Source organism: Mus caroli, unplaced genomic scaffold, assembly GCF_978045245.1.
Source record: "Mus caroli unplaced genomic scaffold, Mus_caroli_1 scaffold_10, whole genome shotgun sequence".
NCBI lineage: Eukaryota > Metazoa > Chordata > Mammalia > Rodentia > Muridae > Mus > Mus caroli.
This window is the reverse complement of record NW_028227265.1, coordinates 28,169,530-28,187,116: the sequence shown is the minus strand read 5'-3', so window position 1 is coordinate 28,187,116 and position 17,587 is coordinate 28,169,530. Positions and strand designations below refer to the sequence as shown.

General features: G+C 38.2%; 1 non-coding gene across 1 annotated transcript; it reads right to left on the bottom strand.

The window, feature by feature from the left end:
* Positions 1–12,258: 12,258 nt before the first annotated feature.
* On the bottom strand, positions 12,259–12,407 carry LOC115031806 (small nucleolar RNA SNORA48). The gene has a single exon (XR_003837468.2). It is a non-coding gene; the product is annotated as a small nucleolar RNA SNORA48 (small nucleolar RNA).
* Between the last annotated feature and the right edge of the window lie 5,180 nt (positions 12,408–17,587).

Sequence of the window (17,587 nt, the reverse complement as noted above, 5' to 3'; positions counted from 1 at the left end):
TTATAGATGAGAATTACAAATGAGACAGAAAAACCAAGGTCAGGCCCTCATGGAAAATGAATCAAGGGTGTGGTCAATGATGATGCTCCTTAGAATACTTAAGCAAGAACTAAATCATAATTCTACATGGTGGTATGCAATAAGCAGGGTGTGTCCATATACTCATCAGAAAAAGATGACTCTCTAAATAACTATACTCCCCTTTCTTACATGAACAGAAAATACAAACTAATCATAAATCTCCTAGTTAGACCTCAAAATGATACAGATCCATGAATATCAGAATAAAAGCATTCTCCACTCACTATAATATCTGCAGATGCAAATTCAATCAGTGGAAAAGAGAATTATTTTTAGTGATATGAAATTGAAATTGATAGTGATTAGCTATTTCTGTTTTTATGTTGTATTTAGATGTTATTCATAATATTATATTTAATAATACATAATTTATAATATTATTTGTTGCGGCCCGCCCGCGGTCCACAACACGAACGGTTCAACTGAGAATGGCAGTTCCCTGCAAAGAGAGGTAACTAGATAGGGCGGAAGAAACAATGGAGTCAAGACAAAACTCTGATCAAGACTCAATTTAATATTTCCAGACACTCAGTTTATAAAGGAAGGGGGAGGGAACCCAATTTCCCGCCAAGTAACTCAGGGTCCAGTAGCAGGACGAACACGTGTGTGCCTCCAGGCAGCAAGGTCAAGTTCCAGCAGTGGGTGTGGCAGGACGAATGAGCCGGTAGCTCCACCCTAGAGCAGGCAGGTTCCAGGCTGGGGGGAAGGGAGACCACATTTCCCCCCATTAGATAACAAAAATAAAAATAAAATAAAAGGGGTGGCCTGTGGCAGAAAAATTATCTATGTTCAATAGTTCTGCCTGAGTTCCTAGGGCTAAAGAAAAAACCTATTTCCGTGGGATTCCCTAACTTTTCTAATGGTAAACTGTATCTGGCTGAGACTGTCTTAAAAGCACCGACTGAATACCAGCACTGGGCTGTAGGCTCTGACTTTATAATGCTAATTAGTGCTGAATAGGTAGCTACCTGTTTGCCTTTTAAGTAGGGCGTTGGAACCCTGGCTGAGTTTAGCTAAACAATTTTAGAATAACACTGAACTGATAATTATCCACAATTTTGGGTGACAAGCAGGGGAAACAGTGAGAAGCGATTAAGACTGGCTGGCTCCTAGTACAAGGCCAATTGGCTTTTTTATTTTTTGGGTGGGAGGCAGTGAAGGGCCTGCTCTTACAACAGCAAGGTCTCCAATCTCTCTCCCCCCTATTAATTAAGTTTAAATAGGCAATGCTTAACAGAGGTGATCAAATGATTTTTTTTTCATCCATAGATGAGTGGGCCTTAACCTTGACTTGGGTGGACATTAACCTGATTCCTCCCGTGAGTATCGTAACAACTCACATCTGTGGCTCTTGGTATCTTTTGGGGAGGGGAGGCAGAGCCGTAAGTATTTTTGGTTTTTTAGCTGGAGTCAGATACCAACCTCTTTCAAATCAGGTGTGTCGCACAGGGAACTCAGAAACGGTCAAACTGGACCTTCCCTCCGATACCGTATTCATATGATTATGAATCAGTATCGCAATTCTGAGTTATTGCGAGGCCTCTATATGAGACTTGTCAACCTCAGATTTAGCAAGGCCTAGACAAGAATTATGTCACTATTAACACCATTAATTTTGGTTAAAATAGGAGCTGAAAATCTTTCCTCTTCATCCCTGTTATTCCCAGTAGCCTGAGGAACTAAGGACACCTTGCAGTAACAGCAAGGGTGAAAAGCCAGAGGCCAGTTAAGGGACTAAGCCTATATCTATCAAAATAAGAACTAATCTTTGTAAATATATATGAAATTTCTACTTCCCTAGCTCTCCTGGTAAATCTAAATCTTATCTTAGACTGAAAAGCCACATGCTGGGATGTCCCTGGAAGGGAGATTAGCAGAACCACCTGTTTGCTCTTAGGGGCGTGGCGGAGAACTTATGTGATCAATATCACATAAGTCTGAAAACTGGAAATGAGAACTGCATACTAAATTGATAAACAATTATACCATAAACATGAAATAAGACTTACTCAAAAATTTTAAAACCTAATATCCCTCTTTTAACACTTTATTAGCTCAAAATTACATTCATTTAGAATGTTTGGTAATACTGTTTGATAGGCTTTATTAAAAATCTCCCTTGATAAGTGCAAAACAAAAAAGAAAGCAGGCAGAGAATTCAGAAAAGAGGGCAGGGGCAAGTTGGAATGAGAGAGAAAGAGACAGATAGGGAATCATGAATGAGAGAGACAGAGCAAGTGAGACAGAGACAGAGAAGAGGGTAGTCCTAGATCCCAGGGACCCAGAGGTTCCCAGGATCCAACATGGATGACATAAGCTGAAATACCCAACAAAGGGAGAGAGAACCTGTAGAGACCATATCCAGAGGTTAGGCACAGCCCCAGTTGAGGGATGTGGCCACCTATCCTCTCAAAAATATTAATCTGAAATTTATCCTGTCAAAAAGAAATACAGGAAAGCCCATCCAGAGACTTTCCCACTTAGGGTTCCATCCCATCTGCCTAGTCAAGCCCACATACTACTCTTGATTCCAAAAAGTGCTTGCTGACAGGAGCCTGTTATAGCCGTTCCCTAAGGGGCTTTGCCAGAGCCTGGCCAATACAGATATGGAAGCATGAAGCCAGCCACCAGACTAAGAGCAGGACCCCAATGGAGGAGTTAGGGCAAAGACTGAAGGAGTTGAAGGAGTTAGCAACCCCACAGGAAGAACAACAGTCTCAACCAACCAGAACCCCCCAAACTCCCAGGGACTAAATCACCAACCAAAGAATACAAATGAAAGGACCCATCACTCCAGTTGCATATGTAGTTAAGGATTACCTTTTTTGGCATCAATGAGAAGGGAGTCCCTTGGTCCTATGGAGGCTCAATGACCCAGCATAGGAGAATGTTAAGGTGCTTAGGCAGAATTGGGTGGGAGGGTGGGGCACCACCCTCACAGAAATAGTGAGGACAGAGGAGGAATAGGGGGTTTAAATGGGAATTGGGATAACATTTGAAATGTAAAAACATAAAATTACCAATAAAATAAATAAAAATCTCAACAGAAAGTTTAACATGAAAGTCACAGAAATCACACATGAAGTCATTAAATGCATGAAGAAAATACAAACACACACACACAAATGAGTAGAGTATGCACTTTTACAAAGTGGATGATATTTTTGCCACACTTTGAGAAATGAGCCTGTATTACTCTCAAATTTTGACTTTTTAAAAATAACCTCTAAACATATCATACATACATTCAATTCTGAATGACTCATGTAAGATTGCATACATAGATAGCCTAAAAAATTTACAACTATAATTATTACTTAAAATGATTTGTAGCTATTTATAAAACACGTTTAAATATTTTCAAAATTGCTTTGGACTATCATATTCCCTCATGCCAATTATTGTTGACCTTAGCATTAATACTTATAAATCAATATACTATCTTCAATTTTAACAGTATTCTATTTGGTTATTGACTAGTTCTCTTAAGAAAATAGCACCTACCCATCAGTAGAAAAGAATGCCTTTGAATGTATCAGCACCTGTGGATGGGGCTAAAATTCTGCCTGCACTACTCAAGAGAGAATACCAGTAATCCATCACAATGCCTATCACCACAGAATGAAGGATTTTTCCAGGCTTCTAGCTTCTCCAATATAAAAGAGATTTTGATATAGGCTCATAAATTGCGAGAATCAAAAGCACACATTCTGGTAGACCCAGTGGTCTTGAATTGCAAATGTTACAATTGAAAAGAATATGCAATCTGGTTTAGCAAGTAACAGAAACACCAAGGCACTAAATATCTCATGGGGGTGACTAGTATGCATCTTTGCCTTTGGCTTCAAAGGATCAGGGAAGCTAGCCAGTAATTTTTCTCCCATTTGGAATCTATCTGCCATCTCTGTCTCTCTAGAAAGAATGGCTATAAACTTCCCACCAGAAAATACCAGCTATTGTTTTTATTTTGGTAGTGAAAAACGAGGAGAGTGAGGTGAACATGTCAGAAGCTCAGCTGAGCTGTGCAGTTTGAATTCATTCACTCCTGGCTATGTAACCAGACTATGGTCCCAGTCCAATGAAACACAAATAATGAACACGGGCAACAGAAGAGCACAGACCACAATCAGAGCCAACTACGGGACCTGTCTAGCAATCTCACCTTACTGCAGAACATAACCCACAACTCTTCCTGAGCTCAGCTTGCAAACGTCTCCATACCTCCTCAGTTTCTGGGATAGATAGGACACCCAGAAGTACCATTTCCTAAAGAATACATGCTTTGTTTCCACCCTATGTAAGGCCATTGTGGAGCCTGGCATGAAGCTGTGACTAAAGTAGGAGTACAGTCTAATCTCAGGGTGTGTACAACAATTTGGCCTGACCAATTCTAGCAGGAAGACCCACCTCTTTATGAAGACTACCAGGTTGGTCATCTAGAAACACAGGCTGGAGGGCTGGAAAACCAAATTACCCACCAAACAAAACTAGCTAAGTGTAGGAGCATACACAAAAATGAATTAATATGAGAGTCAGTAAGAATTAGGCTGAAATTAGGATGGTTTGTTCTGCAGTGTGAAACTCACCTCAAGTTGTCTTTGTCTTCAAGGATCCTGATGTTTGAGAAAACAGATATTTATTTTTGAAAATAAATCTTAATCTCATGGTCTGTCATATCTTTTACATTTATGAAAATTAATACACATATACATAGATGAATATGTATGTATATAATCATACAGATATAAAATGAATGTGTGTAGACATGAAAAAATTACTCACACATACAGAAATGCAGGAAGTACACAGCAGAAGAGGTGACATTGCATGTACATAATTGGCTAATTACTGACTTAAAGAGGATAGCCACAAGCTTTTTCCCCTTGACACAGATGTACTGAACATTTATTTATTAATTTATTTATCTTGCTGCCACATAGATAACTAGGTAACTTTAAGCATAAGTATACTAAATGATTCATAGTTATTCATTTGAAAAATATATACTTGGGCCAATAGTACTCACATTTTACAAGACTGGCATGTCAAATTCAATTTCAGCAAAAGGAATGTGGATTCAGATAGGAGAGAAGAAAATAATCTTAGAAGAGATGAGATATGGAAAACTTTAATCTGTCCATATTGTTAGGAAAATACCTATTTTCAATAGTAATAAAAATGTAATACAAATCAGACACCCCTATGTAACATGGTCCTTGATCTTTCCATTTGTTTAAGTGATCTTTATCATCTTAAAGAAAACTAGCTGAAGGTTCTAACAAAGTAAAAATGGGGACAATAGGAAATGAGCATGTTAAATGCAAAACGAATACTTGAAGAAAGACATAAAATATGTAAAATATCTGATGTTGGCTGGAGACATATTGAACATATATTATTAGAGTTTCTCATCTTAATAGGGGCCAGCCCCTCCATCTTCTGCCTGAACACGGTGGAGGCTGCCAAGGACCCCAGAGGATTCTCTATGCCTCAGCACGTTGGGATCAACTTGGGGTCACTGCTGAGTGGAATGCAACATCAGATCCAAAGAATCACCGAGGGTCTTGTGCCAGCAGGAACCCCACCTGACCAGAGGCTGGGATCTGTTCCAGGGGCCAGCCCCTCCATCTTCCACATGAACCTGGCCGGTGGTGTGGAGGGCCCCAGAGGACTTTCCATGCTGCAGGGCCCCTAGCACATCCAGGACCTCGTGATCACTGGAGAACACTTGGGAGACAGAAGCAACAAAGCTTCTTGGACAGAGTCCCTTCAGGACCCAGGCCCCTGGGCACCTTCCTTGCCAGAGGAGAGTAGGCCTACAGGGAGGGCTCTGACCCCAGGACTCAGGAGGTGGATCAGAGCTTCAGACTTGTGGACACCTGCCCTGCAAGAGGAGAACTTGACTGCAGAGTGTGCTCTGACCACTGGGACTCAGGTGAGAGTTAGACTCCCAGGAGTACTGACAGAGGCTAACAGAATCACAGGAGGATGAAGCTCCAGCCAGAGACAGCTAGAATATTAACACTAGAGATTACCAGATGGTGAAAGGCAAACATAAGAATCTTAATAATAGAAACCAAGAATACTGGCCATCATCAGAACCCAGTATGCCCACCACAGCGAGTCCTGGATACCCCAACACACCCGAAAAGCAAGACTCAGATTTAAAATCATATCTCATGATGGTGTTAGAAGATTTTAAGAAGGGCATTAATAACTCACTTAAAGAAATATAGGAGAAAGCCGGGCATGGTGGCACACTCCTTTAATCCAAGAACTCGTGAGACAGAGGCAGGCAGATTTCTGAGTTCGAGGCCAGCCTGGTCTACAGAGTGAATTCCAGTATAGTCAGGGCTAAACAGAGAAACCCTGTCTCAAAAACAAAAAACAAACAAACAAACAAAAACAAACAAACAAACAAACAAAAAAAGAAATACAGGAGAACACTGCTAAGGAGGTAGAAGCCCTTAAAGAGGAAGCACAACAATCTCTCAAGGAATTACAGGAAAAGACTGATCTTAATAGTATCAAAATATCCTTTTAATTGTATGTTTGGCGAATAATACCTATATCAAAAATACGCTTTATATTGACTTGCTTTCAAATACCATACTCTTTCTACATGTAGATATAATATCAGAGATTTGGATGATGAATGTTTTCTTGATTGCCTTTCTAGGCCTCAGTATTGCATTTACTGTCTCATATAGAGGTCAATATATGCAATGCAATGTTCACTAGTTACAGACAAATATATCTGTTTGATTTGCTTTTAAACAGGATTCACCATATAGCCTTGGCTAAGCTACAGTTCCCTAGATAACACAGGTTGGTCTCAAACTCATAATCTACTTGCCTTAGTTTCTCTCCCTAGTGTTGAGATTAAAGGCATGCACCACCACAACCAACTAAGAACTTTTTCATCTTTTATACTAAAGGAAATCTTTCCTGTGATCTATAAAAAGTTATGCTTGTATTGATATTGATTATTATTACATAAGTCTTTCTCTTCTTTTGTGCAGTAAAACTTCCTTTTTCCTTTAGTGGTTTAAAATACATTAATTTTATTCTCCGTTCTTTCAGAACCATTACTCCAGTCTCTCTCCTAGTCCTCCAAGAAAACACACAGCACTTCTCCCCTCCATCTCATATGTCCTATGGGTTCCACAAACCATCTTCCCCTAATATCCCTTCCTCAATGTATCACTGTTTCCCAGGTTTCAGTTCCAGCCTACCAGAAAATCAGTTAGGCTGCCAGCAGTCTTCTCTTTCTGTAGAAAAATAACTATGGCAGCCTTCCCAACACCTGTGAGCCTATCTCCTCTGTCTCCCTCAGATCCACTAATTTTTCTCCCACCACTTGTAGCTGTGTTCCTGACCCCAGGAGGAACTGCCACTTCTGTTAAACTATGGGCCACTCCTCCAGGGCCAAAGTAAGAAGAAAGTAGACACACAGCTCTTCTACTCCTGATAAGTATAACCCCAGTGTCATTCCCAGCTCTGTAGCAGGAAACCTGCTGGGATTTATCTTTAATTTGTGATCCCGTTTTCAAAAATATCATAAAGACTTTCTCCTCTAAACAAATTTTCTCTGACTTACTCCATTATCCAAGCATCTATAACCAGCATGAATTCCTTGTGTACACATTAGCTGAACAAGTCAGGAAAACCAGCAAGACAAAGAAATCACACTCTGAAGATCAGGAGGAAAACAGAAGTCAAGGAACAAAACACCCATACAACAAACATAAATCAACACCTAGATGTATAATCATCCCGCAAACAGATGCCTAGATACCAGCATAAAAACATAATAAACAACAGTAAGAACAATAAGCCTTCAGTAGAGACCAGCTATATCTATCACAGCAGGTTTTGAGTATTTTACAATAGTTGAATCACAGGTAAAAAGCCTTAAAACTTTCTAGATGAAGAAGATGGTGTAAGTACTTGAGGAGGAAATAAATAAATACTCTAAAGAAATTCAGAAAAATAAAGCAAAAGAGAAATGAATAATTCTCTCAAATAATCCAAGAGAACATAAACAAAACCATTGAAGGAAACCAATAAAACTGTTTAAGACATGAGCATGGGAATTGAATAAAAATTAGGGAAATCTGGAAATGAAAACCATAGGAACTGAAACAGGAACTACAGTGGCAAACTTGTTCAAAAGAATACAAGAGTAAGTGAAGGTAATCTCTGAAATGGAAGATAAAATACAAGAACTTGATACACTTGCTCAAAGGAAATGTTAAATCAAAATCAAAACCAATCAAAAGCAACAACAGAAATCCAACTTCTGACACAAAGCATTCAGGAAATCTGAGACACAATAAAAAGACCAAACCAAAGAATAATAGGTATACAGAATAAAGAAGAAACCCAGCTCAAAGGACTAGAAAATATCTTCAATAAAATCATAGAAAAATTTTGTTAATATAAATAAGATATGCCTATAAAGGTCCAAGAAGCATATAGAACACCAATCAGATTTGACAAGAAAAGAAAGTTCCCTCACCACATAATAATGAAAACACTAATCATACAGAACAAAGAAAGAATACTAAAAGCTGAATAGAAAAAAAAGACAAAGTAAAATCTAAGGAAGATATACTGGAAATAACATGACTTTTCAACGGAGACTCTAAAACCCATGAACACATGTGCTACAGATTCTAGAGGACCACAGATGGCAGCCCAGGCTGCTATACCCATCAAAATTTTAAATTCACATAAATGGAGAAAATAAGACATTCCAGATCTAAACAATGTTACTACAAATGCTGCCCTACAGAACGTACTAGGAAAAATTCTCCTACCTAAGGAAGTTAACTACACTCATGAAGACGCAGAAATAAATAATCTCACACCTCCAAATCCAAAGGAAGGGAAACACGTGTACATGCACACACACACATACACACACACACACACACACACACATTTGTGTGTGTGCATACAAATCAACTTTATAACAACCATCACCACCTCAGCATCTGAGGGAAACCAGATAATCACAAGTCATACTTTAAAATTTTATAATCTACCAAATTAGAAAGTCTTAAATAATCAAATAATTTTCACCATAGGCAAGCCCCATAAGGTCTCAAGTTGGGCCTGTTATTGCTTGTCTATTCCTTGTATTTCTGCTCTTTTTCCCTGAACATCTTGTAGGTAAGACACATTTTGTGTGGAAGGTTTTGGAGGTGGGTGTGTGCTACTTCTGGAAGTCACACATAGCAGATGAATTTTTCTTACTTATAAATTGAATCCAGGAACATATAAAAAATATTCAACATATCCATGTAAGCTTCATCCTAGAGATATAGCAATGGATGAAAATACAAAATGGAGTAATTATTATTTATCATATAAACAAACTGAAAAGGGAAAAAAAGAAAACAAATGATCATCTCATTAGATGCAGAAGTGATCTTTGAAAATATCTAGTGTTTCTTTATGATAAAATGGCCCTGAGAGATTAAGAAATTTATCTAGAAAGGAGGGGACATAGGGAGGGGTTGGGAGGAGTAGAGGATGGGGGAAATATAATCAGGACATATTCTATGAGGAAAGAATCTATTTTCAATAAAGGTTAAACATTTTAAAAAGAAAAAGCAAGAAAGTTGAGATGGAAGTGGGAGGGATCTTTTGGACTGGTTATGCAGTAGGCGGGTAATTTAGACTCAACAAATCTGGAGCCATTAGAGTCCACAACATATAAAAGTTTATACAAGGATAAAAATCCAAATTTAAGGATAATTCTAATAAGTTCTGCTGGAGAAAATAAGATACATTAGTGTATCTCAGTGCAAAAGAATATTATTGTTTAAAAATAAAAGAGACATTTTGTAATTCTGTTTGTGGAAAGATAGAAAACTTGCTATTAATTAGTCTATGAAGATGTAATCTATAATATTAGGTAAATTAATGTTATTTTTCATATAATAAAATATAATGGTTGGAGTATTTTAAGCTCAACTAGTTCTTGTTGCTACTGTCCATATTAACATCTTTTTCTAGCATGTAATTTGTCATTTACACTGGTACCGAGAGTCTAAAGTGACATAAAATTATAAGAGCCCCTGAATTTATGAACTTAGATGTAAATTTATGATGAAAGCTGTAATTCCATGAATCAGTAGTTTCAACTCCTGACATTATGGTCTACCTTTAGAATGTGAATCTGCGTGTGGTATTTTGTTAATAGAGCTTTTTTTTTTCAGTTGGCTAATGAATGACATTCAATAATTTTCTAAGCAAATCATTTTGTGGAGAAGATAAGGGTTATTTTGCATAAAAGAGAATGTGTATTTAGTCTTTATAAATAATTTTTAAAACATTATTTTTGCATTGTCTTTGTTTCAAACTCAAATTTGGCCTTGTCCTGGAAAGAATTAAGAAGTTTATACTTTTATTAATCTTTGTAAAATTTTACACACCATTGGACTAATTCATTTCTTCATTATTATGTATATTTGTAATGACTGATTACAGATATGCAAGATTTGAAAGATTACTCAAAATATATCTTATCACCTTTTTTATTCTAAAACTTTTACTTTTGAAAAATGTACATCTGAATATTGTATTTGCATAATTTCCAACCCCTCATTTATGCCCATCAAGTCCTGATTGTGTCCCCCATTGATAACTGTTCCTCTGGGACTGTTTTCTATCAAGTCTCTTTTATTTTATTTTATTTTATTTTACTTTATTTTATTTTATTTTATTTTTATTACTAGATGGGCATTTTATTGTTGAATCTTTTTTATTAGATATTTTCTTTATTTACATTTCAAATGTTATCCCCTTCCTAGTTTCCCCTCCAAAACCCCCTATCCCTTCCCCCCTCCCCTATTCGCCAATCAACCCACTCCCTCATCCTGGCCCTGGCATTCCCCTATACTGGGGCATAGAACCTTCACAGGACCAAGGATCTTGCCTCCCATTGATGACAGACTAGGCCATCCTCTGCTACATATGTAGCTAGAGCCAGGAGTCCCACCATGTGTTTTCTTTGCTTGTTGTTTTAGTCCCAGGGAGCTTTGGAGATACTGGTTAGTTCATATTGGTGTTCCTCCTAATGGGGCTGCAAACCCCTTCAGTTCTTTGGGTACTTTCTCTAGCTCCAATGGATGGCTGTGAGCATGCACTTCCTTATTTGTCAGGCACTGGCAGAGCCTCTCAGGAGACAGCTATATCAAGCTCCTGTCAGCAAGCTCTTGCTGGCATCAACAATAGTGTCTGGTTTTGTTCATGGGATGGATCCACAGGTGGGGCAGTCTCTGGATGGTCGTTTCTTCAGTCTCTTCTTCACACTTTGTCTCTGTAACTCCTTCCATGGGTATTTTTCCCCCTTCTAAGTAGGACTGAAGTATCCACACTTTGGTTTTCCTTCTTCTTGGGTTTCATGTGTTTTGAGAATTTTATTTTGGGTATTCTGAGCTTTTGGGCTAATATCCAAATCTCTTTCATTAAATTCTTGGCTGATACCCCATCTTCTAAGGGTCAGGGATTCATTACCTCTCCACTCTATCTGTCCTACATACTCACCACCAAAGTCGGCTCCAATCTGCTGCATGTGCAAGGCACAGGGCCTGCTATTGTGAGTACCGCCTCAAGTGAGAGATGGGGCAACCTCTCCATAGTGTCACATCCAGTGAAGGATGGGTCCAGTTATTCATAGCCCCTGGAATTTCACTTGATCCCTGGCTTCTTCCCTGACCAGGGACATCCACATCTTCTAGGGTATCAACACCGACCCCTGCTTCTTACTAGCCACAGACTTATGTCTGATCTTCTTTGGCAGCTCCATTTCTGATCTCACCAAGGCCTCAGGTGGCTACACTCCCTATTCACAAGTAGCAACTCCTCTCAACCTTAGTGTACCTTTCTTCATAATACCCAAGCTGCTCCACTTCACCTTCTTTCCCATCCAACCACCATATACTTGCACATTATGATGTTCCTGCTGCATTATGGCCAAGCAGCTGGAGAGCTTCTGGCTGTTATCTTCCATCCTTGCTAAATACAGTGGAGGCAAGTAGGTGTTTATGGCGAGGATGTGCTGTGCGCTGGAGGTCTATAGGTGCCATGTTTCTCTGCAGGTCTCTGTCTGTCTTCCTCCTCCAAAGCTGGGTTGCCTTAATTTGATTTGATTTGATTTGATTTATATGTATCCTAGACATAAGATAGCTTTGGCTACTAAGCCATGCATCAAGCTAGGATGAATAAAGGACTGCCATCTGCTCTGTCCCCCAACTGACATAAGAACAACACCACAAATAAGTAAGGTGTTACTTTGCCAATTGCCAAGGAGATATGTATCGATATATAATTATCTGTCAATCATCTAGCCAAATTTAAATATTAGTAATATTGAATTTTGGCTTCTTCATATTTAATTTGGTTTACATTGTTCAAGCTTCTTTTCTTATACATACAGAAATTTCTCTTATTCTGTTTATAATTTCCTTTCCTGAAATACTCAAACTCGTTTTAATAATGTGAGTGTATGCTTTTAAATTTTCCATAGTAAACCTTTTGTTGAAAACAGTATATATCTTTGTCTTCAAATAATTTTTTTAATGTATTATCTGTTTTCATCCAATAATTTTAAATGTCCAAAATAAATGAATACTCATTTTAGTTTTGTATTTGAATTTCAAATTACATTGTTGACCCTAATAAATCTTTGAACTTTAAAGTCATTTCATAATAATTAAAATTATTACCTACTTTTTGTAAATGTACAGCAGAAGCTTGAATAAAACATTGACCTATTGTTTGCCAAATGCATTTTCTATGAAGATCATTATTGAAAGATGTTGAAATGTGATGGTGACAGCAGAACCTGGTTCTATTAGAAGTAGCCCCAAGGTAACAGGTGATCAAATTTAAAAACAAACAAAAACAACAAACAAAACAACAGCAAACCATAGAGATCTAGGATTGCACAAAGTGTACCTTATATATTAGATGCCATTGACAGAAATACAGTCTGGCTGGCAGTAAGATGTGCTGTGTGATGGAGGTCATTACAATCTCTAGAGTACCAATGAGAGAAAATTTTATCCCAGTAGAAAGTATTGGATTGATTTTAAGCTCATGTCAAGGAGATAGACACATTACTTTCTTTCATTTTTGTCACTTTTTTTTATTAGATATTTTCTTTATTACATTTCAAATGCTATCCCGAAAGTTCCCTATACCCTCCTCCCCCCAACCCCCTGCCTGCTCCCCTACCCACCCACTCCCACTTCTTGGCCCTGGCATTCCCCTGTACTAGGGCATATAGTGTTTTCAATACCAAGGGGCCTCTCTTCCCAATGATGGCTGACTAGGCCATCTTCTACTTTCATCAGCATCCTATCATAAAGACCACATACCTCTACTCATAGTAAGGCTTTCTTTGGCAGGAACTGAGAAAGCACGTGCAGAGACACATAGGCAGACAGTTTGTGAAGAGAATCTAAATGTGAAGTTTCTCCAGGATCCTCCCTTTGAGATCAGGGAACCCTGGGGAGGAAAGAGTCAGAGGGAATGGAGGACACCAGGAGAACATGGCCCACAGAATCAACTAAGCAGGGCTCATGTAGATTCACAGGGTCTGAATGGCAAACACTGAGCCATATACCTGCATGAGGTCCTCTGAGTACATGTTATGGGTTTGAGCTTAGTATTTTTGTGAGACTCCTAAGTGTGGGAGCAGGTGTATCTCTGACTCTTTTGTCTACTTTCAAGACTCTTTCCCTCTTAGTGCGCTGCTTTGTCCAGCATCAATATGAGAGATTTTGCCTTGTATGATGTATCTTATTTTGTCTTGTTTGGCTGTCATTTCTTGCAGGCTTGCTCTGTTCTGAGGAAGAAATGGAAGTGAAGTTGATCTGCAGAAGAGGGGAACTGGCAGGAGCATGGAGGAGTGTGGGAGGGGAAATGGGTTGTGATGTAAGGTTGAGAAAATAATCTTTCTTCTTTTTTTTCTTTTTTCTTGAATTTTTATTAATTAATCAATTAGTTTTTTATATTCCATATTTTATCCACACCCCATCCACCCTATGACTGTCCCTCATTCCATATCTTCTCCCCATCCCCCTGTTTCCATGTGGATGTTCCCACCACCCCACCCCACCCCACCCGACTTCTATACTCTTTGGGACCTCCAGTCTCTTGAGGGTTAGGTGCATCATCTCTGAGTGAACACAGACACAGAAGTTCTCTATTGTATGTTTGTTGGAGGCCTCATATCAGCTGGTGTATGCTACCTGTTTGGTGATCCAGTGTTTGAGAGATCTTAGGGGTCCAGATTCATTGAGATTGCAGGTCCTCCTGTAGGATTACCCTTCTCCTCAGCTTCTTCTGGCCTTTCTCTAATTCAACAACAGGGGTCAGCTGCTTCTGTCCATTGGTTGGGTGCAAATATCTGCACCTAACTTTTTCAGCTGCTTGCTGGATGTTCTGGAGTGCAGTCATGATAGGTCCCTTTTTGTGAGCACTCCATAGCTTCAGTAAGAGTGCCAGGCCTTTGGACCTCCCTTAGCTGGATTCCACTTTGGGTCTGTTGCTGGACCTCCTTTTCCTCAGGCTCCTCTCCACTTCCATCCCTGTAATTCTTTCAGACAGAAACAATCATGTATCAGAGTTGTGACTGTGGGATGGCAACCCCATCCTGAGTTTCACAGGCAAATGAATAAAACTAGAAAATATCATCCTGAGTGAGGTAACTCAAACCCAAAAGGACAGGAATGGTATGTATTCACTAATAAGTGGATATCAGCCAAATAAATAAATAAATAAATAAATAAAAGTACAGAATACCCAAGATCCAGTCCACAGAACTAAAAACGGTCAACAAGCTGAAATGCCCAAGTGAGGATGCCTCCTCAGTCCCACTTGGGAGAGATAAGAAAGTGGGGAAGGAGGGAGGGACCCAGGAGGGAAGGTGGGAAAGTGGAAAGGGCAAGAAGGGGAACATGATCTAGTATTGGGTGAGGGAAAATATCTGAAGCCCTGAGGGCCAGCAGAATGCATGGAAACGGGAACCTAGGGAGACAGGAGTTTTGAGGGACCCTCAAGAACTCACTAGATATCTGAGAGGTGAGAGATCCCCATGACTCAAAGGGAGGGACCTTAGATGAAATGCCAGACAGTATGAAGAGGGAACTTATAGAGCCTACCTCCAACAGGAAGAATATTTTTTCAGTTGATACAAAAGGAATAAAAAGACCTTTGAAAGGAATTTTAGAACCATGATGTATTATATAAATATAATTATTTATTCTACATTGTATATAAATAATGAAAACAATGAAGTAGAAATGTAAATAATCATTTCTCTGTCTTCCAAAAGGCCTACAGTGTGCACATTTACTAGCATGAGGATCTAAATAACCCATTTTGATTCATTTTTCCAGATATATCTCAAAAATATTTTTTGTCATCCACCATATGGGATTTGAATATTTATGTATAAGACATAGAAACTTAATTTAAATAAAAACTGCCCATTTTGACTTGACTATTTTTTGTAGTTCAGAAAGATTTTGTATATTTCATTTTATGTTGATTCAAAATAATAGTTGATTTATGTTTACAATGGAGTTTTCTCTAAATTCAACTTTTTGGGGCTATAGATATAGAAATTTGAAGGTGGTTACTTCTGTAACAGGATCTTCCTTTCCTTTGTCAAAAAATAAAATGGTGCCTTGTAAATACTATTTTGTTGTTTGTTTGGTTAGTTGTTTTTTGGTTTTTGTTCCTGTTGATGTTGTTTATTTCTGTGTTTGGTTTTGCTTTTTAAGAAACTTGGAAAACTTGTTTAGAGATTTGTGTTTCATTTTCCTAAGCACCTAGTGCTATCTAGGGTAACATCTGCCTGGTATTTTCTTCAATCTTGATTGAGGTTTCCAGTATACCCAAACACCAAGCACATATTTTCTTGTGGTAGAGAAACACAGTGGTTGGGAAGAGAAGTTGTGGTTGCAGACTCAGTTCTCTGCCACCACTGAGAACATACATTTTAAGGGTGTAGCTGCATGGAGGCTCACAAGGATCAACTCTGTGCAAACCCTGGTTTCAACCTCACTGCTTTAGATGAGTCTCAGAGGCTAAGAGCTGGTGATTACAAGAAATACTTTGTGATGCTGTACATTGCTTTGCTGCACAATATTTTTCACGCAAATCTGTTTATAGGATTTTCTCAGAAACCTGACTTCACATTTCAACAGTATACTTTTTTTTCAGATTCAGATTTTGTTTGGGTGTTTCAGTTAATATTCTTAACATACGATATAATTTGATGCAAAATAATTATAGGGATACTGGTATTCTGAGCCAGTCTTGGATACCACTACCAGAACCTAAAGTTCTCCTACACATATTTCCTCCTTCTATTTTGTAAATCATGTTGTTTTAAAAACACTTATGTGGAAATAACTGATCTTTTCATACAATACCAGTTCATGACTTCAATGCCTTCTTTTATTTATGGCCAAAATAAAGCAAATCCCATAAAAGAGGTGTGAATTACAGGAAGATAAGAAATATTGAGCTGCCTTAGAAAATGCCTACAGATAAAGTTTGCCTAAATTAGTTATTTATTTTCAATTTGAAAGACTGTTTATTTTTATTCCAAAGCATGTGTACATATTTACATTAACACTAGATTTGTTGATCAAGTCCTTCGTTATGATATCAAAGTTAATAATGACTTTCTGTTACACATAATAAATAGCTGTAGAGAACTGAGTAAGTTACTTAATTTGATGAAATAAGTCAATATATCATGTAATGTCTGCCACATTTATATTTTTATTTGTTGAAAGAATTAAAATGTCCAATTTTACTTGAAAAATTATACAATGTGTGTCAGATAAAATTTGATTGTTAGCTTATAGCTTATAATATGTTTTAAAAAACAGAGACCTTAAAAATCATAAATAGAAGCTGGGCATAGTGGCGCACGCCTTTAATCCCAGCACTCAGGAGGCAGAGGCAGGTGAATTTCTGAGTTCGAGGCCAGCTTGGTCTACACAGTGAGTTCCAGGACAGCCAGGGCTACACAGAGAAATTCTGTCTCGAAAAACTAAAAACTAACTAACTAACTAAATAATCATAAATAGTACTTAAAACAACATTCATGATAACCTCATGTGTGTGTTTGTGTGTGTGTGTGTGTGTCTTGTCTGTATATAGGCAAATATATATTCCTGTTGATAAAATTTGTCAATGTTTACTTTTGTTTCACATGAGGTTTTAACCACACAAATTAACACTGAATATGATTTCTGCAAAGTGAAAATTAAGCTCTCTCCAGGGAGTCCCCTTATCCTTCATATAAATTTTCAGCTCTTCAAACAGGAAGTTAACCTCAGAAACAGCACCACCACCTGTGAGTGCTTGTGGTTAATACTTCTCAAAGCTCTGTGAAGACCAACTGAGCAGCATATTCATTACTGTAAGCCTCTATTTTCTAAAGCATTGTTGTGGTACATCTTTGTCA